At 47.0% G+C, this 26964-nt stretch overlaps 1 protein-coding gene across 5 annotated transcripts in view; it reads right to left on the reverse strand.

The window, feature by feature from the left end:
- Positions 1-26964, reverse strand: part of SGMS1 (sphingomyelin synthase 1) — a 245197-nt gene that overhangs the window by 83045 nt on the left and 135188 nt on the right. For 3 of the 5 annotated variants that reach the window (XM_041728684.1, XM_041728687.1, XM_041728688.1), the window contains 2 exons: positions 25404-25611; positions 23873-23953 (listed from right to left, as the gene is read on the reverse strand). The gene's annotated coding sequence lies outside the window, so the exon portion shown is untranslated. Of the gene's footprint in view, positions 1-4600; positions 4885-10078; positions 10337-23872; positions 23954-25403; positions 25612-26964 lie in introns of those variants that run through there. The other 2 variants (XM_041728685.1, XM_041728689.1) reach the window with 2 other exon arrangements.

Consider the following 26964-nt stretch of genomic DNA (forward strand, 5'->3'; position numbering starts at 1 on the left):
TTGGGACTTCATCAAAATAAAGTTTCTACACTGTGAAGTAAGCAATCAATACAACTAAAAAGGCTACATACCGAGTGGGAGAAGATGTTTACGAATGACATCCAATAAAGGATTAGTATCCAAAATACATAAAGAACTTATAAAACTCAACACTCAAAAAATGAATAATCCAATTTAAAAATGGGCACAAGACATGAACAGACATTCTCCAAAGATGACACCCAGATAGCCAACAGATATGTGCAAAGATGCTCAACATCACTCACTATCAGGGAAATACAAATCAAAACCACAATGAGATATCACCTCACACTTCTCAGAATGGCTGAAATCAAAAACGCAATAAACAACAGGTGTTGGTGAGAATGAGGCGCAAGGGGAAACCTCTTACACTGTTGGTGGGAATGCAAACAGGTGCAAACACTGTGGAAAACAGTATGGAGGGTCCTCAAAAAGTTCAAAATATGACTAGCCTGTGATCCATCAATTGCACTAGTAGGTATCTACCCAAAGAATTAAAAAAAGAAAAGAAAAGAAAGAAAGAAAAGAAAAGAAAAGAAAAGAAAAGAAAAGAAAAGAAAAGAAAAGAAAAGAAAAAACTAATTCAAAGGGATACATATGCCCCGATGTTTACAGCAGCACTAGCTACAAACAGCCAAATTATGAAAATAGCCAGGTGTCCATAGACTGATGAATGGATAAAGAAGATGTGTTGTATATACATGGTGAAATATTACTCAGCCATAAAAAAGAATGAAACCTTGCCATTTGCAATGACATAGATGGATCTAAAGAGTATAATGCTAAATCAGTCAGAGAAAGACAAATACCATATGATTTCACTCATACATGGTTTTAACAAAATAAATGGGCAAAGGTTAAAAAAAGAATAGAGGCAAACCAGGAAACACTCTTACTGTAGACAACACACTGATGGTCGGGGCGGAGGTGTAAACAGGTGATGGGGATGAAGGAGGGCACCTGTTGTGATGAGCACGGGGTGATGTATGGAAGTGCTGCCTCACTATATTGTATACCTGAAACTAACATCACACCATATGTTAACTAAGTGAAATTTAAATAGGAACTTAAAAAAATGAAGAAATATCTGTTAAGAAACCTTCCAAACAACACACTTCAGTGAGTTTTCAACCAATTTGTTAGATTCCTAAAAATGCACTCACTATGTGCCAGGGGCTTGGAATACCAAGTCACATGCGACACAGTCCCTGTCCCCAAGGAGTTCATAGTTCATCTCTGGAGAAACACAGTTAATGCCACTTGCTCACGGACATATGAAGAAGTGCTTCACTGTGCATGCCCGAAGGAGGGCGGCACAGGAGCTGACCCTACATGTAAGAGGAGCTCAGCTCACAGACCGGACGGTGTCCGTCCTGAGCCTGTTGGCCCGAAGACCCAGCCCTTCCTGTCCCCGACTGCTGGCTTTACCGCCCCCCCCCCCGGAAAGAGCCAGTGGGAGGCACAGCGGAAGACCTACAAAGAAAGCAGAAGCTGCCAGAAGCACATCTCACCTCCCTCTGCTGACCTCTCAGAATGTCCTCTGTGGCTTCATCCCCTGCATGCCTATCACAGGCTCCCCCGTCGGTTCATCCAGCCCAAGGCCACAAGGACCTGTGGTTTCGGGCTTTCTCCATGCCCCTGCTCACCTCACCCGTGGAAGCCACATCACTCCACGAGGGTAGGGTACCGAACACCTGAATGCAGTGAGTGCAACTAAGAGACAGAACTCTTCATTTTCATGTATTTAATGTAAATGTCTGCCCGTGGCCAGCGGCTTAGGGTTCTAGACAGCAAAGCATGACCCACGGTCATCCCCACTGCAGGGAAGGGGTGCTGCTGGCATTTTATGTGCTTGGTGGGCAACGGGCAGGTGTAGACAGTCGCAGAGTAGAAGCATCAGCCTCTCTGACTCTATTCACAGTGTAAGAATACAGCGACTCCCAGCCGCCCCCCCCCAACCCCCACCCACACAGACACAATTTGTTCAGATAATTTAGCTACCATATTTTCAGACACTAAAGCTCCCTGGAACACAGTGGCGGCTGATGAAGGAAGTCGGAGGGCATGGTAGCAGCTGAGGAGAGGCCTGAGTGTGGAATCCAGGGCTGGGAAGGGGAGGAGCTCTCAGTGGAGCGTGGAGCTCGAGGACAGGATTCCGTAGTCTTCCACCCGGTGGGCATAATGCCCACCCGGGCCCCTGCTCTCCTCCCGGGAGGATTTCCCTGTAGTCTTCCTGCGACTCCCTGGTTTCCCTAAGACATACTTCTGGCCACCCTGGCACTGCGGACACTGTGAGAGGCAGTCCCTCTGTCTGGGCTGGACACTTTGAACTTCCGTATCTCCACCCTTGACCAGGACATGATCAGTAAATGACATCGGGCTCCTGACTCTCTGGAGAATTCTGCTCCTGAAAGCAAAGGCTAAGGATTTAAGAGGACGCGCCCGGGCCACTAGACTGGTATTTCTCCAGCAACTACTCAGCACTACAAACATCAGGGTCACAACTGCAGAAGTCTCAGTACACCAGAGTGAATAGAGGAATGTTAAAAGGACAGCCTTATGTGAGTACATTTTTAAAGCACCATGGCTTTCGGAACCCCAATGCCCAAAAGACTGGGGCATATTATCTCAACAGCCAAAGAAAAGTAGCCTTCTTTTATTTAAAACTCTACTTTTGTCTATTTAAAATCTGTAAGAATCTTAGTGACACAAAACCATGAAAAACTTCAGTGAAATTCTGGCCAGGAGCTGCTCTGACCGGGGACTTCTACAGACGGTTGGTAATCCGTGCAATTTAAATGAGAATCACAGGATCTGCTAACCAGCAGGGTAGGAGTTGGTGAGTTTACACCGTAACTATAACAATGGACTCCGGTTTGCTTTACTCATGCTCACATGAGTCACTCACACAGCAGAACACATTTCCAGCATGAATAAGCACTCAGTTACACTCATTTTTCTTCTCAACATTGTCTAGAAGGCAAAGGAAAGTACCAGCTGTCTGATGGTCATCACTCTTGCGTTAGCCATCAGAGAAAAGGGCACTCGGGCTGGTGCTTCCGGCGCTCTGGCCCCTTTACCTTGCGATCCATCAACAGGGTGATCAGGAGATGGTACGTGCTCATGGGGATGTTCAAAGAAGCACAATTCACACGGAGCCCAGAGAGCAATCAGGGAACGCATAGGGGGCAGGGGACAGAATCACACTGTCCCCGCGTGGCCCAACACCCCACTGCAAGGTCAGGGCGGGCTCTGCCGTGCTGATTTGAAAAGTTGAAAAGTGCAGGGACAGCCCCAGCCCAGGGCCAGGCTCCCCCCGCAGACCTCAGGCTGCACAAGAGTCAGGGCAGCTCCCCCCCGCCCCCACCCGGCCACAGGCTCCATGTCTACACACTCCCCTCCAAAGGCCATTTCAGAAGACCACCTGGAACCAAGTGCTAACTCTGTTGGAGGAGCCGAGTGGCTCTGCACTCACTCTACCTTTGCTGAGCTCCAGGCCCTGCAGGTGTTTTACTTGTTGTCTTTTCCAAGTCAGAAAGGGCAAGGGGTCTATGCTCTTGTGGGGTACCCACAGCCCAGCCACACTCACAGTGGAAACCAGCAATTCCCAGGAAGTGAGGGCTTTCCACACGCACTTGTCTGGGAGGGGAGCAACCTCTCTTCAAAGGGCAAACTACACCCACTGAATAGACTTAGCAGATCAAAGAATTCCTGAAGTGCCAAGTTTAGAGGCAAGCGCACAGGCAAGGGTAAAGGGCAACACCCTCGCACTCTACTGTGACATCTTCAATTTCCTCTTCCTTCTGTGTCTAAAATGCACCTGGGCCTTTTGGAGGGACTCTAGTTTCAAAACGCAAGGAAATCTATCTTAACGTGTGCTGACCCAGCACCAGTCTACAACCGGGGATCTTGGCAGCAAACAGTGCAGAGCTCCACCGGGTGGATGACGCCTTCGAGGATGTTCGACACTCGGACAGCAGCTCATGGACTTGCTAGTCTCACCCACATCCGCGAAGGCAAAGCCACAGGGATGAACCCGCAGCGGAGAAATAATCTCATCTGCTTTCAAGAACCATGCTCACTGGGACCACCTAAAATTGTCATTGGTCTGTCCTCTCTTTCGTCTACTGGTAACCGGACATTTGGCCTGGCTCGACAGTCAAACTCTTGCCTTCTGACCCCACTGAGGCGTACAACTCCGTGTCCCTGGTTCAGGACTCCGGCAGAACCACTGAGGTATTTCGTCAACTTGTTTTAAACCCAGCGGCACTGGGACAGCCAGAGACCATGAGTCTAGAGCCTCGCCTTGCGTCTGTGTGGCCTGGAGCTTAGCTCAGCAAAGGCCTCCAAGGGCTGCGGGCTTAGTCTGGGTTACACATTTCTCAGAAGTGGCTTCTGATCCCCCCATTCCTATTCCACGAGCCACTCAGGCTATGGCCGCCGCACTGCCTCCTGGGGCTGCCACTGGTGGAGTGGTGTGTCATCGGTCCTTGGCTCCAAGGGCAAAGCCTTCCGGACACCCAGTCAGAGGCGGGCTGCTGGTGGAGGCACGCAGACACGTGCCCCACGTGAGGCTCACCTCCCGCATTCGTAAGATGGCAACGACTCCATCCACTGCAGCAGGGACTCTGAGTAAGAAAATAACATTTCTTCAAAACTTCACAAACTTCAATCCTCCGACCTGCATAAGAGCCTCTCTCTCTAAGCCAGGGAACTTTTTTTTCCACTGCTGCGGGTCTCACTGCTCGCCTCCTGGACACCAACAGAGCTGCAACATTTCCTCCCTCTACAGAGGAGACAGCAGGTGGGCGTACACACAGTGGACCAGTGGACGGCGTGGCCAGCTTTCCACCCCAGGCTCATCTCAAAGAAAAAACAAAACAAAACAAAACAAAATCACCATGAAGTCAAATGCGTCAACTTTCAGCTGATCTCAGGGATGTGCTACGCGCTGCCACAGGCAGCCAGGACAGCTGGAGAGCAGAGGGGCTTGTGGATGGCTCCAGACTCTACCTCCCTGGCTGGGGCACCAGTGGGGGGTGACAGGAAGAGTCATCGCAGGAAAGCTTTGCTTCGTCTTTTGTGGGGAGGCTGAGTGGGTCCAGGAAGCCGCTAAGCCTGCAAAGTTGACACTTGTGAACAGACGGCTGGGTGTGTGGCTTATGTCTCAAGGCACTAGAAAATACATGAAGAAACCCTACCATTGAGGAGGAGGATGAAGAAACAGAGTTAATCACCCTGCTTAAGAACAACAAAGGTGGCCAGTTTTTCCAGTGAAGCAATGCACAAACACAAAGATGCTACTCTTGGCTGCTTCCAGCCCCATGAGGAGCAGGACTGTGTAGTGCTTCTGCCCTCAGGGCATGTCCCATCCTTCCCTGCAGGGCCACTGTTTAACATGTCCAAAGACAGAACCTCTCCTGAGTTCTGACAACCAGACCCTTTTCAGGTTTTTTTTTTTTTAAAGCTTTTAGTTATGAGAGAGAGAGAGAGAGATGCAGAGACACAGGCAGAGGGAGAAGCAGGCTCCATACAGGGAGCCTGACGTGGGACTCAAGCCTGGGTCTTCAGGATCGTGCCCTGGGCCGAAGGTAGACACTCATCCGCTGAGCCCCCCAGGCATCCCTCCTTTTCAGCTTTATCTTGCAACTATCACAAGTGCACTTTCTTTATGCATCAGCTCTCCAAGGCTTACATTTTCACAACCATCAGTTAATCCCATGACCAAAAAGGAAAAGTTAATTTGAAAAACAATGGCTAACGATGGTGCCTGAGTGGCACTGCAAGATTTACACAGGAGTCCCGTCACTCTTACGAAACAGAGACTGGCTTTTCACAGATGAAGAAACCTGTCTCGATCACAGAGCAGGTTAAATCAGTACAGCTGGGATGCAAGCACGGGCTTATCTGACTCTCCCAGCACGGTAATGTCTTCCTCTAGAGAACAGAGCAAACGCTGCTGCTGATAAAGATATACGCTGCCCGCATCTGCAGATTCCAGCACGCATTAGCTCACAAAGGCCCTTCATAAACATCCCCTTAAAGCTACTCTGTGATGCTGCTAAAGCAAAGACTCGCAGTCAAATTTCACAGAGACACATACACTGGAGTGAAGTGGAGGTTTCTCCCCATCGGCAATACTGAGTTGGGACAGGACAGTTCCTCGCTGGGGAGCCTGTCCTGTGCACTGTGGCCTGCCGGAGCATCCTGGCCTCCGCCCACCCGATGCCGAAGCCGGCAGCACGCCTCCCTGTCACCCCAGAGCACCGCGGAGCTTAGCTGAGCGCCTGAGCCCACACCACGGGTTCGCCATCGTACTGGTACCAAGAAAGAGCTCTTCCAGAGCCTAGTTTGACGGAGACTGAAGGGTACCAAGCTACGGCTCCTTAAGAGAAAGCACCTGTGAGACGGGCTACAAGGTGCAGGGCTGAGAACAGGACCAGCTGTGCCTCACTGGCAGGATGCAAGTGCCAACCCTCAGCTTCTACACAGGGGTACGCGCAGCCCCCGTGTCTTCAACCTCTGTTCAAGCTTCCTAGACCCTCGCCCAAACGTGACTGCCCCGTTCTGGGCCCACATTTGCACACAGACCAAGAAACGGACACGATGCTGCCCAAAGCAGTAAAAGGAGGAACCACCACAGAAGACTAGCACCAACACTTCAGGTTTGTAAAGCCCTTGACCTGGATTGCCTCTGTCATCCTTCAACATCTCCGACGACCATAAGGAGGCAGTGTTATCTGCCACTTTATGAAGGGGCTGCGGAAGGGAGCACTCAAATAACCTATCGGAGGTCAAGCCAGAGTCCTTGTTTTTTTTGTTTTGTTTTGTTTTTAAGATTTTATTTATTGATTGGAGAGGGACAGGAGGAGAGGGAGGGACCGGGAGAGGGGCTGAGCGTCCAGACCATGACCTGAGCCACGCAGAAGCCCCCCAGTCCCTGTTCTTAACCACTGCCTACAGTGCCTCAGAGAACCCTGGGCTGTCCCCCGCCTGGTTCTAAATTCTCTATGTCTACTCCTGGAGGAGTTTCCACCTCCAGCCACATCAACTGCCCCACGGTGCTGGTACCTAGCAAGCCTGACCATCCCTCTGTGGAACGGCAAACACAAACCCACTCATCTATACTGCTGTCCAACCTACACTCGTCCACCTTGAGTAAAGAACATGCAGCACTCTGTTAAACGTCTGGCTGAAGCAGACCTGTCATCATGTGTGGCAATGCTGATGTACCTGTCCAGTAACTACCAAAAAAGAAATAAGGTCAGATGGAGACGAGTGATGCTGCACACCGGTCATCACCCCTCTTTCTAAATCGATCCCCATCCACCTTTCCAAAAATGTCATTTACAATTCTGCTAGATACTAACATAAGTCCTGAATATCGAGTTTCCAAGATTTACCATGTCCCCAGTTTTGAAAATCAAGCTGCCTGGCACACTTCCTCCTCTCCATGGTTTTCATAAGATTACCCCCAAGTGGTTTGATCATCACACCGGCATGTGCTTTCAACATCCTCAAGAACTCAAGTCACATAATGCAGCTAGGACGTAGAGAGGTTTAGGGAGGAGGCCACAGCATTCTTATTTTGCTTTAGGAAGTAGGTGGGTGTTCTGTGTCAAATAGATGGTGCCAGTCATGAGGTGGGGTGTGGGCAACACCCGGGTTTTGGCAGAGATGTTGGAGCTCATGGCAGTCTCTACGACGGTGACACTGTTCTCTTTCATTATGACCTCCCAAAAGCTGGCCCAGCAGATGGACCCTTGCGGTATCGGCTGCCCCTGGCAAGACACACGGAGACTTTCTCACCTTCATCCAGCAAGAAAAGTTCCAGCACCACAGAGTGTGCCGTCTATGACCTCACAGTTCTTAACAAAGAGGTTCAACACTAACTTAAGTGCCAATAAACAATTTTAAAGCATTTCGATATACGTAGCACAGAAGATCCCACTGGTGTGCACTCACAGTGCAACGCTGGACATCCGCGGCCCCAGCTGCTTGGTTCAATGATCAGGGAATGCCTGGGTTGTACTTTGTGAGTGAGGAGCAGGAATGAGATGCAAGTCTAGAACTAAAAGGGCTTCAGGGGAAAAAAAGAAGGAGGTCACCCCCAAGTCGACAACCGTTAGGCTGCCATGTGTGTTAATAACATCAAGAACAGGGCTCGCTTAGTTAATATTTGAAAACCATGAGCTCCCAGAGTAAATGCACTATTCCTTGAACTTTGATATCCTGGCATGAGGGCAACAAGGAGCTTTTAAAATTACCAAAATAATAATAATAATAATAATAATAATAATAATAATAATAATAATAATAATATAATAATAATGAATCTGCTTTAAATGAAGAAACTTCTCTGGATCACTTCATGCAGAAAAATTAACGCTGTTAGGAGTAATTGAAGCCACATGGGAAAAATAAAATCTCAAACGCTGTCTTCCAGTTTAATTATATAACCCTGCCAAAGCTGCCACTTCTACTATAAAATTAAGATAATAATACCTCCCTCTCTCAGTATTATTGTAGGAATTAAATGAGGTAGCGGGTGCAAAGCATCTGCCTGATAAAAGTACATCCTTAAATGTTTGGCTCTGTCACAAGGATTAGATAAAACTTGAATCAAAATCTAATCATCAGTTTAGATCTTAGACATCCTAGAGATTTAACAGAGTATTTTCCCATTCTCACAGCCCGATGGGGGGATTTTCCCACTACCCCAGTGGATTTCAACACCACAGGCTGTTTCTCAAAAGAACGGGTGTCCCCAGTCCCTCCCATGCACACCGAGGCACTTCATGAGTTAAACTCAAAGCAGCAGAGCTGAACAAGCCTTCCAGCCTGGAAACAGCACTCCTAGGAGTTCAAAGAGTAACTCATTAAAAATTCTATCCAGTTATTTACTTAGTGCCTTTAGAAGGGATTTCTTTCTAGGCACGTTTCCTTCATAGACCTGAAAAGTCAGCTGCAAAGAAGTTCATGGTCTCTGTTAGAATCTTGCCTACTACTGCATCAGGCTCTCTCTCCGTAAAGGAGGAGTAAGACCGTTCACAGCGTGGTTCGCTTCGTGACTCCATAAGGCAGCTGCAATATTCCTCTTCCGGCCTGATGCTGCTGGCGGCACAGCGTTGCTGGCAGTGGTGACGCCTGTTGCCCTGTGCTGGTCCTTTTACCCAAACAGAACAATCCCAAGATTCCGCTTCTCCTGCCCCTACATCTCCCCCCCTCCTCCTGCAGAACCCTCCAAAACAGACCCCACCATACAAATCTCTACACCTCTGCAGACTAGTTTCCTACATGGAAAGGTTCTCGAGGAAGAGGCACGACTTCACATCTACGGAAATGGGTAGGAAATATCAGAAAGGGAGACAGAACATGGAAGACTCCTCTAACTCTGGGAAATGAACTAGGGGTGGTGGAAGGGGAGGTGGGCAGGGGGTGGTGGTGACTGGGTGGCGGGCACTGAGGGGGACACTTGACGGGATGGGCACTGGGTGTAATTCTGTATGTTGGCAAATTGAACACCATTAAAAAATAAATTTATTATTTTTTTAAAAAGACTCATACCTGATCTACTTAAAAAAAAAAAAAAAGGAAAGGAAAGGTGACGGTGGTAAGAATGGACGGTGGTAAGAATGGACATCAGGTGTCCCGGGTTCTTACTCCGCTCCCTCCGGTGTAACTTCCGAGCCCGCGCATTCCCGTCGGGCGGTCACTTCCACGAAGCCCACGGGAGCCGTCAGAGGCCGGCACACGCGGGAGGCAGGGCCGTGGAGCGAGCACACGGAGCACGTGCGCCCTTGTGGCCCAGCACCGGCTCCGGCGGCGGCTCCCGGCGGGGGGCGGCCTGCGGGGAGCGGGCGCCGCCCCTGGCTGGACACCCCGCGTAGGTGCGATGCCACCCCTCCCTCCCTCCCTGCGGGTCTCGGGTCTCGGGCGCCCTCCGCGTGGAGAGCCTGTGCGGGCGCGGCCCCCGCCCCGGCACGACCCGCCGTCCCAGGAGGGCCCCGGGCGGCGGGCGCACCCCCGGCCCCGAGCGCGCAGCGCGCACACTTACGTCTCCGCTCCCCGCGGGCAGGTCGGCGCGGCTCCCTCGGCTCGGGCGGGCGGGGAGGAGGAGGACGGAGGGCGGAGGGCGGCGGGGACACCCGCTCCCGCTCCCGGCCCCGCGCTCCCGGCTCCCGGCCCCGCGCTCTCCGCTCCGGGCTCCGGGCTCCGCGCTCCCGCGCTCGGGGCCGCGGGCGGCAGGCGCGCCGGCTCGTACCCGGAGGCTCCGGCCGGAGGCCGCGGGTGTGGCCGGGCAGCCGAGGTTTTTGGAATGCAGGGTGTGGCCCTCTAACACAGCAAAAAAGAAATGAGTCAGCCCGTGGGATCCTAACCAATAAGCGTGTTCACTGTCGGCTAAGGCGGAACTTGCCTGTCTTGATTTATATCAGGCTTAGGAGCCCGGTACAGCCTTTAAAAGAGTTTTTTCCCCCCGAACTTCAGCCTTTAACAACTTCCAAGAACGCAGCAGAGGCTCTTTAAAAACTCTTTCAAAGCCAGAGTCAGTGGTCAGGACATGCTTGACCGGCGGGTGCAGGTGAGTGCTACTGCTGTAAGAAAGTCCGTGAGCGAGGCTGCGATTCTGGGTGCAGGAGCGCAGGCTTGGCACCGCCACACACGCGGGTCAGAGCTGGACACCGCGGCCGACACCGGGCAAGGCAACTCCGCAGCGAGGGCGTCCGATGAAACGCCCACCTGACACTTCCACTTCGTGGAACGGCTTCTACGGAGCATTTGGCACAGTGCTTGACATTCAGTGGGGCGCTCACACCATGCTGGGTTTGGCCCCTGTAAGATGGGTTCCATCTCCAAAACTATGGACAAACCAGCTATCACTTTTTAAAAATTATTTTTTTTAAATATTTTTATTTTTTTTTTTTAAGATTTTATTTATTGATTCATGATAGTCACACACACAGAGAGAGAGAAAGAGAGGCAGAGACACAGGCAGAGGGAGAAGCAGGCCCCATGCAGGGAGCCCGACGTGGGATTCGATCCTGGGTCTCCAGGATCGCGCCCTGGGCCAAAGGCAGGCGCTAAACCGCTGCGCCACCCAGGGATCCCTAAAAATTATTTTCAATGTTAAAATATGCAAATAATTTTACAGCTGAAATAGTACTTTAGTGTCCTGTAGACTTTAAGCAGTTAAAGGAACTTTTGGTTTAGGATTCTTGGATTTAATGTTATTATACAACAGGAACTTTACTATGAAAAAAAAAGGTTTGAAATTGAAGCAATTTCATTTATGCCACAGTAAACCAACTATTATTTTTTAATTTTTAAAAAGATTTTTATTTATTCATGAGAGAAAGGCAGAGACACAGGCAGAGGGAAACTACACTCACTGATACAGGACTTGATTCTAGGACCTCCAAGATCACGACCTGAGCCAAAGGCAGATGCTCAACCACTGAGCGACCATGGCATCCCTAAACCAACTTTTAAAAAAGTAAGATTCTGCAAATCACTCTATCTGGGTTACTATAGAATAAAAACTATTTAAATTGTAGTATGTAAAGGAAACTATATGAGCGGGTGCAGGAGCGCGGAGCCCAGAGCAGAGAGCGCAAGGCTAGGGAGCCGGGAAACTTTATATGATAGAATAAACATTTTTATTGTAGAAAAAATATTTAAGGGAGTTTTAGGTTAACTGGGAATTGGCAAATCACAGAAGACTCCAGAACTACTGTGTCCTATGGACCAGTTAAGAAACGAATTGATAGGGCAGGGCAGCCTTGGAGGCTCAGCAGTTTAGCACCACCTTCAGCCCAGGGCATGATCCTGGACTCCCGTGATCCAGTCCCATGTCGGGTTCCCTGCATGGAGCCTGCTTCTCCCTCTGCCTCTGCCTCTGCCTCTCTCTCTCTCTCTCTCTCTCTCTCTCTCTGTGTGTGTGTCTCTCATGAATAAATAAATAAAAAATCTTAAAAAAAAAAAAAAAAGAAGTTGATGGCTAATAGGAGTAGAGTGTTTTAACAGAGGAAGTTTTTTTTTTTTTTTTTTTTAAAGTAACAAATTAAACCTTCTAACTTTGGAGAAAATCTCCTGAGTTTAACTTCCTCGTATTTTTTTTAGAACCGGTCACTCATTCCATAAGCCAAAATTTCTCCAAAATACTCACTGGCCAAAGATAAAATCTAAAGTGAGAGCAAAGGCCCTTCCTAAAATGGGGTTTTCTCCAAACCAGCATGGAAAGAACAGAGCACCAGGACTCAGGAGCTCCAGCCCTCATCCCAGCTGTGCCCATAAGAGACCAGGAATGCGGTGCGAGGTAAACCGGTTCATCTCTCTCAAGAGTTCCAAAAGTTCTTCCACCTGAAGGACCAACTTGTGGTCCAAACAGGCAGGCACAAGATAAGCCTATTACCTCAAAATTTTCCTAGCAACAGGCATCAGTGGGCCCATAGTCTAGATGATAAGGTTGAAAATCTCTCTTGACTCTCACATAAAGGTAATCTCATTGTCCTAGATGCTTTGAGTTAAATTCTGGAGTCATCTGAGCACACACACACTCTCTTTCATTCACTATCAACCGGTATGATGACAGCCTCCTAGTCATCTCCCGTTATTTGTACCATTCTTCCCATTCCGGGTTCAGGTATTCATCCCCCCGTGCCAGGTCACCGAGGCTGAGTGTCCCCGACTGCTGTTCCAGCTGCCAAGTCCCCCTCTCTACTCCCAAAGCAGCATCACCCTCACATGATACATGCAAAAGTCCAGTGTGCCACCATGTCAGAAACCTTCCCTCTATCAGTTGAACAGCTATGGTTTTATAGTAGAGATCCAAAAGAAAACATCCACTTTTTGGGCAACTTTCCTCAAACATTCATGCAAATTAATATGTATTTTTAAGAACGGTGATTTTCTGTTTACAAAAATACTATAAGCAGTTAACACTGGCCAAACTGATGATATGTTGGCTGTTACACCAAGAATAGCAGCTCTTTTATATGGGAAGGTTGTATATATATAAAACTGTTGTGTATTTGAGCAACTGAGTAAACTTATCACCTGCAATCTGAAAAATGCAATTGTATGTGTGTAGATATATACAGATACACTGAGATACACTAAAGAGGAAGGGAAAGGCAGCTGTCCAGAAAAGAGAGAGAGAATTTAGTTTGTTTCTAATGCCTAGGATCCAGGCAGGCTTAAAATTCACAGAGTGGGTGCTCTGTCCAGGAAGAAGAGCTTCATAAATATGTCTACCTACAATCCTAACACTCAAAGCACTTGAAAGTTGTTTACAATAATCCTTATGCTCCCAAAGCAAGGACAGAGTTGCCAATGTTGCCAAAACGTCCTTACAGATGTCTTTTTTGCCTAAAGTACAAAACTATCAGTAGTACAGGCTATCGTTGTACAGTTCAAAAAAGTGACGATCAGCCCACCCGCCCAATGCCATGTTGCTCAGTCATTCAAAAGCTGGCCTTCACCTTTCCAACCCCCATCTTCCATCTTAGGAACTCTCCATCAAATAACCCAACTGATCTACCTGCTGTCCCCCTAAGGCAGTGGGCACAGCACTACCTTCCTGTGGAGGCCCACACCACACCCCCTGGCAGTAGGTAGACCTTCTCTCACTCTTCATACTAGTCATGACCTTCCAGACCCTTCCTTTTCCTAGAACCCTCCCCACTGGCTCAAGCCTTGGAGAACTTTCCTTTCCTCAAATGCCTACAGACCTTATTTTTTATACCTCCATCTCAAAACTGATTTACAGAACCTTAGCATTGCTCTTTGATTCAAGATCTCTCCCTGACCTTTCTCTCTGGCCAGATGATACAAGTCCCTCTGAGGATGAGGTTGTGCTTTGTATCCCCAGCACACGGCAGATTCTGAATACACAGTCATGTTGATGTGACTGATGCTCCAGTTCTACAACAGCCATGAAGGAGAAGGGAAAACGTTTCTCCTAACTGCTGACACATCAGGAATAAGCAGATATTATAGCTGTCCAAGCCAGTTGGCAGGCAGAACTCAAGCGGCAGATGCGTTTCTTTGCTCTCTCTGACATGTTCCAACAATACCGAATGCTACAACTGAGAGCACAAATTGGTACTTCCTAAAAGGAAGTAGGGTTTACGAAAGAGTGTCATCACATAAAATCTCAGTTTCTCCAACACAAAGCCACTGAAGAAAACAAAAGGATTCAGTCTTATTATCTTCCCTTACTAGTAAGGAACACACACACACACACATTGGGTCATCTTGCCAAAGTGCCAATCTGTCCGTCAAGATAAACGTCTCTCTCAACATACATGGTATAGCCACGAGCATCTACCTGCTTACCTACTAATGCTCCTAATTATAAACAGTAGCAAAAGGCAGTCTTCAATACAACTTATAACTACTAGAACCATCATATGTATATGTTTGTTTATATGGTTTAAAATCAAACATTATAGATGCCTATATTAGCACAAAGTCCTATCAAGAATCATTATCTCTCTTACTTTTTAAAAAAGGTTTTATTGGGATCCCTAGGTGGCGCAGCGGTTTGGCGCCTGCCTTTGGCCCAGGGCGCGATCCTGGAGACCCGGGATCGAATCCCACATCAGGCTCCCGGTGCATGGAGCCTGCTTCTCCCTCCGCCTGTGTCTCTGCCTCTCTCTCTCTCTCTGTGACTATCATAAATAAATAAAAAAAATTAAAAAAAAAAATTAAAAAAGGTTTTATTTTAATCACCCGGCGCTCATCACAACAGGTGCCCATTACCTGTTTCATGTCCCCCCCCTCCCCTCCAGTGACCATCAGTGTGTTTTAAGAGTCATTATTTCTCTCTCTCTCTCTCTCTCTCTCTCTCTCTCTCACACACACACACACACACACGCACGCACACACACAGTCACTGGTATCCTTTGATTAGTGCTAATTAATATATTTCTGCTTTTATGAGATAGGCATAAACACTACCATTGTTCTCAAAAAGCTATGTCATAAATCAACTGTCCTACTATGTAATTATATTTATGATAATTGTCATGACAAAGACACAACTTCTTAAACATTCCAAGTCTAAACAAATGAATTAGTCACCTTTTTCTAACTTGCCGGTAACAGAAATGGCACTTGAAGCATCGCCAGTAAAAGCAAGGAGGGCACATGATGTAATGAGCACTGGGTGTTATATAAGGCTGATGAATCATTGACCTCTACCTCTGAAGCTAATAATACACTATATGTTGATTGAATTTAAATTAGAAAATAAATTATAAGTAAATAATTAAAAATTAAAAAAATAAAAGGTGGAATGTGTTGACTTAAGTAACCCAGCAATAGGAGAGTCATACGGGTAGCTGGGCTTTAGGATCAACTCAAAATAAACTCCACCAGGACCAGATGGTTTCATTCTTCCTTTCTGAAATCTGTCTTCTTCCGCTTAAATCCCGGCTCTGTCAGTAAAAGGGACTATACTATAGTTATAATTTTAAAGATTCTCGGAAAAAACTCACACAGGTCCCAGTTGGGGCCATGCGCCCACCCGGTGGGTCAAGGTCCTCTGTTTGGCAGGTCTACAATAAAACTACCTGGTTATATTTGCAAGAAGAGCAGTAATTTCTCCAGAAGGTGAGCGGACTTCCTAGAAGTAGAAAAAAGGACTCATGTGCCCCCAAAAAACCTACCGCCTATCAAGCAATTCCATTTTATGTCCAAGCAAAAGGTTATCTAAATAGTCAGCCCTCAACCTGGTAATAAATTACATTCTAAAAGTTCACTCCTAAGTATGAAGTCAATGAACTTATGTGGCATTTGAAATGCATTTCACTACAGACAAAACATAGACAGTGGCTTCTCTGGCCAGTCTTTAGAAGCCTATTTAACTTATGATTGATCTCAAGTATAATGTTAATAATATTTCTAATATTGTACTCAAACCTCATTCTTAACACTGTCCCTATAGGAAAATATATTTGAAATTGCACCTAAAACAAGAAAAAAAATTGCTCAATGTAATTCATTTACTGAGGATCTAGTCACGATAGTGCCTTCCGCTGTACACACATTATTTCCCGTTTAATATGTACACAACACAGCAAGGCAGGTGTTCGCAGCAGTACTGAGCCCACTGTTAACTAGGAGTCATGAAGGTTCTGAGCCCAAGGTCAACTGTCAAGGTGAGTCAGAGCCAGCTTCAAAACTATGGATGTTTAACCCCAAACCTGGGGTTTTAATGTCTGATCCCCACAGCTGCCAAACAGGCCTGGGCTTACAGCTCAGAGTACGGATGGCTAATGTTTCAGACTCTGTGTAAACACTGAGGTTTTCCTGCAAAAAAGAGAAGGGACAAGTGGCCAGTCACTGTCAATAACCAGACATTAACTTTCTATATTCTCCCCAACAGAGGATACTTCTCTGTGGTAGAACAAAAGAAAATATTTCTGTGGGTGAGCCCTAAACTATATCGATGCCTATGTTGATAGGAAGACCCTCTGAAAATTAAAGGTCAATAAATAGTGTCTTCAAAATAAAATTATTTTGCTCTGTTGAAGAAAGAGAGCACTATTTATTAAAACACCCATCTAAGGTGTTTTACAAGAAAATTAAAATCGTAAAACTGACATGACTCAGTTTTTTTTTTTTTTTTAAGATTTTGTTTATTTGTTTATTCATGAGAGACACAGAGAGAGGCAGAGGGAGAAGCAGACTCCCTGCGGGGACCCCGATGCAGGACTCAATCCCAGGACCCTGGGATCTTGACCTGAGCCCAAGGGCCTATGCTCAACCACTGAGCCACCCAGGTGCCCCTGACAGGACTCAATGCTGCCAATATAAACACAATGGATGCATTTAACAGCATGTACTGTTTTACACTTAAAAAAAAAAACTTTTTGGTTATATAGTATTTCATACGTAAAGAGAATTTATTTAATGTATCTGTCAGGAAAAATAATATTAAAATCAACAATCATGAACCCACCACCCAACCTTAAGACCAGACCACTATGGACACACAGTGGCAGTTCTCTGAGTATTCCTTCCTCTGTCTGGGGCTGTAACCCTTTTTTTCTGCGCATATTGGACAAAAAAGTTTGAAGGCTCTTGGTTCAAGATGGGACTTGAATAATAAATTAGTCATGTGCCTTTTGAAATGCAAGTGGAGAAGGGATCAGAAGCGGCGAGAAAGGAAATAGCTGAATGACTGGGAAACTACATCGTGCATTGTCTTAGCCCAGAAACCACTAGTTAGACTACTTAATTCTTGGAGCTTTTGGTGTCATGCCATGGTCCAAAGCCAGGGTGAGTCACTGGGAGCATGAAATCAAGTTAGATCCCCTGAACACCTGTCCGATTATTAGACACAGGATCTGAAATATGACAGGACAACTCCAACAAGTTATTCCAAATTGAGGCAAGGTATTACTAAGCCCATGCAGAGTCTTCTCTCATCAGACACCACAAAGAGAAAATGCAAAGGAATGCTCTAACAACAGCAACCTCTACTTCATACAGCACAGAGAAAAGAACCAATAACTTCGGCGGCGCAGTGGGGAGAGAATCAACAAAAATGGTCAATAATTTACTGAATGTTTAATTTTGTTGTAATAACATGTTAAGCAACTTATACGCCAAGGAAAAAATTTAAGATATGTTGTCTGTGAAGTTAAATGGTTTATGATACATATCAAGAGAAATGACATACACCAATGTAGTGGATGAGTTGCTACAAAACGTTTCACTAAAAATGCAAGTTGGGAATAAGGAAGTCTAGTGTTGAGTACAAACTAGTTTGTGCTCCGGCTGCGGGGGAGGGAAGGGGGGGGGAGATGAGCTTGAGTGATGGGAGAGGAATGCCACTGCAAGGGCATCATAAGGGTGGCACCCATCAGGGGGCTCACCTCCCTGAGCACAGCCCACCAGTGACCATGTGACACTGGGCTCTGGACCCAACCACGTGCCCTGTTCACAGCCACTGAATACATGGCACCCAGTCACGCCATGCTCCCAGGGTCCTGAGGCTGGGCAGGGGCTTGGATTATTTAAAACCTCTAGACATCCAGACCTTGACCTGGAACATGTTCTGCAAGTGTTTGAGGAAACAAAATAAAGGGGGGTGTCTGGGTGGCTCAGCCAGTGAAGCATCTGCCTTCAGCTCAGGTCATGATGTCAGGGTCCTGGGATTGAGTCCCATATTGGGCTCCCTGCTCAGCAGGGTGTCTGCGTCTCCCTCTGCCCCTGCCCTTCCCCACTGTTTGTGTGCTCTCTCACTCTGTCTCATTCTTTCAAATAAATAAATAAACAAACAAACGAAGGGGCAACTCAGTCAACCCTACACACCTAGTTAAACGCCTTATTTGAAGTGATAACGTGTGAAGAAGGTTCACCTCTCCAATGCAGGAGAAGGACAGCAGGACAGCGGGCCTCTATGGGTTTAGGCTAAGTCACACTGCAGTCAGTATCAAAGAGTGCCAACATTCTGGAGGCCAACATGAGAGAAAGGTCTTACTATTCCTGGCTCCTGTTTGGTTTCATGGAGGTGAGCTGTGTCCTCTTCACAGGGACCAAAGGAGAAGGAACACCCCAAGTGGGACACACTGGTCCCATGGCAGGGACAAGGGAGACATGGCGGACCCAGGCCACGCCTCGTTAAAGCTTCTACCAGGAAATGGCACGTGTCATCGCTATTCACATTGTTTTGGCCAAAAACAGGTCCTATGGCCAAGAAAGCCACGGGGGCCAACCCTCAGTGGGGTGGGAAAGTGTAATCTATGGGACACCTGGGTGGCTTAGTGGTTAAGCACATCTGCCTTCAGCTCAGGGTGTGATCCTGGAGTCCTGGGATCAAGTCCCACATTGGGCTCCCTGCATGGAGCCTGCTTCTCTCTTTGCCTGTGTGTCTCTGCCTCTCTCATGATAAATAAATAAAATCTTAAAAAAAAAAAAAAAGGAAAGTGTAATCCTCCCACAGGGTGGGCAGGGACAAGTGATTTGACAACAATGTCACCTACCACAAAGGGAAAGGGAACAGAAAATGGCTGAGGAAGTGTTTTCTTCTCTTCAGTGACAATGAAAGAGACCATTGTGGGCTAGAAAGCAGTCCCTCCCTGTCACCTTTCAAGTCTAACTGTGGCCTCACAACCCTTCCAGGGAAGTCCCCAGACCTACCCAGGGCCCTACCAGCCCCTCCCTCCAACTGCAAGCCCGGTGTCACTTCCTCAAAGCCAGCCTTGGAGGCCTCTGTTTCACCTACAGAGTGGAGACAATCCTGTACTCTCCTGAGAAAGTTTAGGGGAAATTAGGGAAGGCGATGCATTTCAAACACACAAGCACATGAAAGCAAGTAAGCATAAGGTAGTATTATTTTAAATTATGATACTTGTATCCTAATCCATATTTTTCCCAAATTGTCTTTAAATTTTATTCAGTTTGTTAAGAAGTGTATAAAATACATGAATTAATGTCATTTCCTTTACTTTTCAAAACCACAGGCCCCTCTAATCTTACAATTTTTTCTATATATACATACTCTTCCCGACTTCCATTAATTGTTCACTCCCTAATTTGTTGGTTTCTTAAGGCTCTCAGGAAGTTTTAGAAGGTAGAACCATTAATTATCTATTACCCATAATGAATAATTATTACCTATAACATTTAATTAATCACTTCTCCTCAGATAAGGTAAGTTAAGGAAAACCGAAGATTCTCAGAATCTTTGTATGAGGCAGGCTATGGACTCCCACATGGCTCCCAACTGAGAATGAATAAGGGCTGGGCCCGGCAGGCCCCATCTCCCACCGACAGCCCCAGCTAGCGGGCCTTCCCCCGTGGCCTGCTGCTCAACTGCACCTCCCGCCTTTCCCCAGAGTGAGAGCTTCCCTTCCTGCCTCTACCTCTTTGCTCACTCACAGTCTGTCTTCCTGCTGGAATGTTCCTGAAGGCACCGCCCTGACTCTGTTCAGAGATCTGCCCACGGAGCGGGGCAGGTGTGCCACAATGCATGCCCAGAGATGTTCACCACAGTGAGCTTTACAAAGAGGAGGAGGAGCGGGGAACCACCAAAATGCCCGCTCCTGGGGATCCGGTTAAACAATACGGGCCACGTAACACAGGAACCGCTGCCAAACAGGATGTATTTATCAACATGGTATGGTTTAGGTACACAGTCAACCAAATTAGGTGTCAAATGATATTTACCACAAAAGATCCATTTTAGAAGAAAAAAATGCATGTCAACCCTTCCAGGCTTAGGAAGAGGATGCAGAAAGAAACAGAAAAAATGAAAAAATAAAAAAAATAAAGTCAATAATGGTATCTGTAGGTAGATGATATTGATAAATTTTCAATTCTTAATAACTTTCACATTTTTAAAATTCTTTCCAATTGTTAACCTTTATGATTTTTAAAATAGGTATTTGAATTAAAAAGCACAGTCACTAAATACCCACCGCACCTGTCATGTGCTGCTGCAAGTCTCCTTGACCTCATCACTCCCACCACACAAGGCACTTCTCTCTCCGACTGATTTCCAAAACACTCACTGCATCTCCTATGACATCGACCACATCACGACCTGCGACTCCCAAGTACAGAGCACACTTCGGAGTGCGCTGATCGACCACCGTGCCAGGCTGCAACCTCCCCACACCCAAGGCCACACCTGCGAGCTCTCCAGTCAAACTCGCATCCATATTGGGGATGCCCAGAAATAGCATCAGGTCCTTCCTGGGAGAGAAATCATAAATCAGAATATTTTATGTGTGGTGAGGCTCCTCGGCTGGTTATTTCTCCCAAGTCTGCTTTCACAGCGACCCAAGACACCCTTATTCATCTTGATTGAAACACAGGTCAATATTTCTTAATCCAGGGGCAAGTGTCTCAGGTTTCCATCCATCAGCTTCAGCATGAAAGGGGCAAGAATTGCTTTTGCAATAATCTAAGTCCGTTCTTGACTCAGAAGGAGCTATAAATATCTATTGTTTCAGGAGGAAATAAGGGAAATAAATGTTTTAAGATTATGTAAGTCCGTTTCAGGGAACTGACACAAACGAATGTTTTGAAATACCCAAGACTTTTTTTTAAGGTTCAGTAAAGAATGTGTTCTGAGAGCGAGGTGGGTGAGATTTAGAATAAAAACCACCACCACAATCTTAGCTGTTACTGAGCGATTTCAGGCTCCCATTGTCCCTTGGAAAGGGCAAGCTAGCGGGCTGGGGGAGCACGGGCTACCTGCTCCAGGGTCCCTGGTACCCTCCATCCCCCTCCCAAAGACCTGCATCAAGCCAGTGTGAACCTGACACCGTCCTGTTTTGTTTCTCTCTCTCTGGAAACAATGTACTTTCATGAAAACTTCATTTCTGAACAAAAGCAAAGCTACGAGCCATCGCTGGTGAGGAGGAAGCCTGGCTGCTGGTCCCTGCAGTGTCACTACCTGACGAGGTGTAGGTTCCAGGGAGCACAGCAAAGGCACAGAACAAACTGGAAAGGGAGTGGACAGCCTGCCTGTGTGCAGCCACTGTCACTGCACAGCCCGGAGAGGCGAGGGTGCCGGGGCAGTGCCACCGTGAGGTCAACAAGCCTCAGGCAACGGGTTTCCATTCTAAATTGGTCTCAGGACTTATCTTCAGCTCCAGAAGCCATGTGAGTTTGGCAACTTGAGGGTTCGAGCACAGATTCAAGAGCAAACCTTGCTTTCACCAGTCAAGCCAAACTCTTACCACCAGGGCTAGGACAGGTAATTGAAGAATTGTGGCCTCCAACTGTCTTCCCATCGGGAAACCTACAGCCTGGCCGTCCTACCAGTCCACTGGGGCAGACTGTGAGCAGTGGTTCAGCACAGCCATCATTCAAAGTTAAACTATATAAACACACAATTAAAATAAATTAGACTAACACAAAGATAAGAAATACTCAAAACTCACCACTTCCAATTTTATTACAGTTTATGCCCTTGGTGTAGCTTGCACTGCAGTGTGTGGCTGGTATTAAACTATGCAGAGGTGAGCACCTGCCCATCCCTCCCCCACTCTGCTTACAGTGACCGTGTCGTTGTGGAAAACCAACCACGCTGGAGTATTGACATCACAGAACTCAGCAAACACTGTAACCCTGTCCTCCCTTAGCCCTCCTCCTTATCCTCCCTCCATCTTCCCTCTGTCCTTCTTCTCCTCCTCCCATCCTCCCTCCATCCTCCTTCCCATCCTTCCATTCTCCCTCTGGTCCTCCTTCTTATCTTCCCTCCATCCTCCCTCCCATCCTCCTTCTCTTCCTCCCATCCTCCCTCCAGTCTTTCTTCTCATCCTCCCATCTTCCTCTCATCCTCCCTCCAGTCCTTCCTTCTCTTCCTCCCTCCAGTCCTTCTCATCCTCCCATCCTCCCTCCCATCCTCCTCCCATCCTCCCTCCAGTCCTCCCCTTCCATCCTCCCTCTCTTCCTCCCTCCAGTCCTTCTTCTCATCCTCCCATCCTCCCTCCCATCCTCCTCTCATCCTCCCTCCAGTCCTCCCTTCCGTCTTCCTCTCATCCTCCCATCCTCCTCTTATCCTCCCTCCAGTCCCCCCTCCTGTCCTTCCTCTCACCTTCCCATCCTCCGTCCCATCCTCCTTCTCCTCTTCCCTCCCCTCTGTCCTCCCTCCATGCCTTCCTCCGTACCCCCTCCTGGCTGGTCAGGTCTCAGCATTCCTCTGTACATCGATGCTTGCGATGCTGACCCACCACGGCCTGACAGTAGTTAAGGAAGTCCAGCTGGCCAGGCTGTGTCAAATATAGGCTTGTACACTGACCATCACGATACAAACATAAGGAAGGGGAATAGCCACAGGTGACCCGTGAACAACACTGGGTTGGGGGCACCAACTTCCCACACAGTCAAAAATCTGTGTGTAACTTTTGACTGTCCAGAAACTGAACTTCTGACTGCCTACTGTTGACTGAAGCCTTACTGACATCGACGGTCGACACCACGCACCTCGTATGCTGTACGTGTTGCATATTATATTTTTACAACAAGGTGAGCTGGAGAAAATATCACAGAGAAAATCCCAAGGAAGGGAAAATACATTTAAAGAACCGTACTATAAAACCTCTGCACAAGTGGACCTGCATGGTTCAGACCCGTGCTGCTCGAGGGTCAGCTGTACTTTTACAGCAGCCCTATAACGTACCAGTCAGAGCACAAAGCACTACCCACCGTCTTTCCTCTCATGAGAGGACTATCAAGCCCAGGATTCACAGGCTGAGAGGCTGAATAACTGCCCAAAAGCACAAAGATAAGAGTCAGGCCTGTGACCGTCTGACCCAGACGTATGTACCTTTTGACTAGGCAAGCCCTCATACTGACACCATCATCGTCATAACGAAACCAGAAGTAACCGCATCTAACTGTCAGATCACTGGCAACCAGTAATAGCCTCTGATGCGTAGAAAATGAGATACTCAAAGGGGGACGTGGGGAGGGGAGCAGGCAAAGAGCTCAACTCTATTCACATTCCCCAAGTTTATTCACACTGATTTCCAAAATGTCCATACCAACCATTGCTGAGAAATGGAGCTCACTGAACCAGTTAAAGCTGTATTTGAGCAGGGCTTCTCCAAAGTTAATATGAAAGAAATCCTCCTTTAATCCTTTAAATATTTAGGCTCTATCTGCCCAACTGCTACACCCAACATAAAAGAACATACAGATCAGGATAGAATAATTATACAAAAGGTAGCAACAACTTTTTGAAGGGTTTGAATGTTTATTTTTTAAGCATTTTCTCTTTCACACTTTTATGCTATTTGATTGTGCTATGCTTTTCTGTGGTTTCTCAGGGAATGTTCACCCAGTAATTGAAAGACTTCCAAAGGGCCAACAAAATTTTACTTACTGATTATTTAAAAGAATTCTTGTCATCTTGGCTTCCTATAAGTTACCAGCTTCTCCCATCGTTCCAGCACATTTCCATCACCTGTCATGAGGAGAAAGGGTCTGATTGGTAACACGTCTCAGGAAGACCAGTTCTGGATTTCTACATTCATCTTTTCCTCCCCTTATAACCAAAACAGACAAATAGTCATCTGTTCCTTTCTCTTCAAAATCAAAAAAGGACACAGCTATGCTCTGTTCAAAAGAATAACAACACAGAGCACCCCAAGAAAAACAAAGATATAAAGAGCAGTATTTCTACTGCTGGGGCTTGGGGTGGAGAGCCCCTACAATGCCCTACCTTATGTTTTTGGGAAGAGATGTGCGCCTGTTTCCTGGGAGGAGGCCAGCTACCTCTCCCTCGCCCCTGCCCCTCCTTGCACTCTTCTGGAAGGTGAGTGACAAATGTGCCTGGGAGTTTGCGAGGAAGCTCTCTCTGGCTTAGTGCTCAGCCCCTGCGCTGAGTGGGGCAGTGAGGGGCTCCCTCCAGCTCCCCGCAAGTCTGGGTCAAATGCACATCGTAGTTTCAGAGATGCTTGTGAAGTCTCCAATCCTGCTTTACCAGTAATTAAACGACCAGCTCTGCTGATTCCCATAAGATCCTTGCTCTATTTCCCACACTGTTTACGACTCACAAGCTAGGAAAGATCATTAGGAAACCCAAACCACCAATATCAGGGCACCACACAAACAAAACCGTGGCTCAAAGTCCTACCACTTACTAGCCACGCGACCTTCCCAAAGTCCATTATCTCTTCCCAGCCTCAACTTCTATTTTTCTGAAAGAGGGTCAAATGCTCCCCACTCTACTGTGTGGTTCAGAGGATTAAATAAGATGAGCAAGAAAATCTCCAAGTCAGGCATGCTTAGATCCAAAAGGGCATTATCCCGGAACCAGGGGCACCCATGCTCCATGCTCAGACTTGCTAACCTATCTGTGTCCAGCTCAAATACTGGAGAGTCAGTCATATAATTCAGGGAGTCATGTTAGATGCCCAGCAAAGTGCCTGCCTTCTTCCAAGAGCCAAGCTTTCAGAATACGCTTTACTTTTGTTCTTTAATTTCATAATATTTTAGGGTCCACGGCCTAGGGACAAGACGTTCTGCTTTCTTTCCCCTCACAGAAGAGTCCCAAGTGAAAACACCCCGCCTGCACCAGTAAAATGCAACTACTACTCATTTTCTATGAAGAACATGTGGCTCCAAGTAGACAAGACGCTTACAAGATAGGAAACTGTTGCTCTTCCTCATCTGAAGCGTCAGTGTTGTCAGAGAGAAGAGACTCATGTTAATTATAAAAAAAAGACACTGTCATCTCAGAAAATAGGGAGAAGCTTTAAGTTTTCCAAACTGGTAGGGGTTGTGTGCGAGTGAGGGAAGCAATACAACAAATGTCATGTAAGTCCAGAGAACCTCCTAGTAACGAGGAAAGAACTTGCCGACATCCAAAACAGTAGCAGGGACTCAAAAGTTAGGGACTTAAGAGATCATACCCAACACTGAGAGGAAAGAGCCCTGTGCTCCCTGGCTGGCGAGAGCTTTCTGTGCTGGTCACTCAGCGCCGAAGACTTTCAAAACCGTAGACAGTGGAGAAGGGGTTGACTCTGGGCAGACAGGCTTGGCGGACACCTCTGCCGTGTACCCGCAGTGTGGTGGTTGCTTGTCGGGTTTCTGAATCCTTCCAAAACTCAGTTTCCAGGCCTGTAAGAGAAGGACAAGGACACGTACTGTGGAGAGAAGTTATGTGTGTTAGAGAGGATGCACCAACTGTGCCCATCGTGGAACACGTTCCCAAGACATATTGGCAATGACCATGTTTGCTAATGTGAGCATCAAAAACTAGTAAATTCAATGGCCACAGTTGCAATTACAGTTTACAGCCCAGTAAATTCAGACTCTTGCCCTATGTGAACATTTTAGAGACAGGTCAATCAGACTTCTGACAAGAATATCAAACTTTCCTGAGCTGTTCTGAACAGAATGTCCGATAAAAATGCCCATCTTAGCAAACAGCCTTGACTAACATGCATGCAGAAAGCTCTAGCTGTGCATGTGTGAGCATTCTTCAGAGCAGCACTGCGTTTCCTTTTTTGACGATAAATTCTTGAAAGAAGGAATGAATCATTTCCATCAGTGCTAATATTTCTGGTGTGCAGTGCCAAGTACTCAGCAGGCACCTGTGGGAATGAACGGCCACACTGAGAATAGCAGGCGGCCTATCGCCACGGCCAGCTTCACATTACAGCCTCATCATCAACAGCATGGGTTTGTCAGCTATGCTTTCAAGAGGGGGGGAAAAAAGAAGACCTACAAGAAAGGCAACAGCAGCTTTTAAACAGAACTTTTTAAAAAAGATTTTATTTATTTGAGAGAGAGCTAGAGTGCACAAGCAGGGGGAGGGAGAGAGGCAGAGGGAAAAGCAGGCTCGCTGCTGAGCAGGAAGCCCATGCAGGGACCCTGAGACCCTGACCTGAGCTGAAGGCAAATGCTTTCCCGACTGAGCCACCCAGGTAGGTGCCCCTAAACAGAACTTTCTCTCCGAAAAAAAAGTGCTCCTTGATCCCTTCTACATCATCGTCTTTGGAACTCACTCCAATGATGCAGACTGTTCAGAACAGGTTGGCCACTCTTCTCTTACCTTCAAAACCAGCCTATAATGCCCAGAAGAAAATCGGTCTCATTACAATGTAATCCTGATTTTTTAAACAAGTCCTACTTTCTTTGCTTTCACAGAAAATATTTTAATAGGTTCACGGAATCCAATTCCTCTTCCAAGTTGGTAATTTGCCACCACTATGACTATTCAAAAGAATAAGCGACTTCAACAAGTGATGTTAATGAACCACCCTTTTGGCAGCAGACGCTGTGCTAAGTACTGGGGGTGGGGAAGGGTTAGAAGGTGGTGGAGACAAAGTGCATGTAAAAGAATGCAGTGCAAGGGTAGTATCACCAGAACATAAGCAATTAACTTATCTGATGCACCTAAAGAGAATAATCTGGATATGTAACTACTGGCTGAGACTGTTAACAACCCAGTGACTTCTCAATCATGCT

This window comes from Vulpes lagopus, chromosome 14 (genome assembly GCF_018345385.1).
Source record: "Vulpes lagopus strain Blue_001 chromosome 14, ASM1834538v1, whole genome shotgun sequence".
NCBI lineage: Eukaryota > Metazoa > Chordata > Mammalia > Carnivora > Canidae > Vulpes > Vulpes lagopus.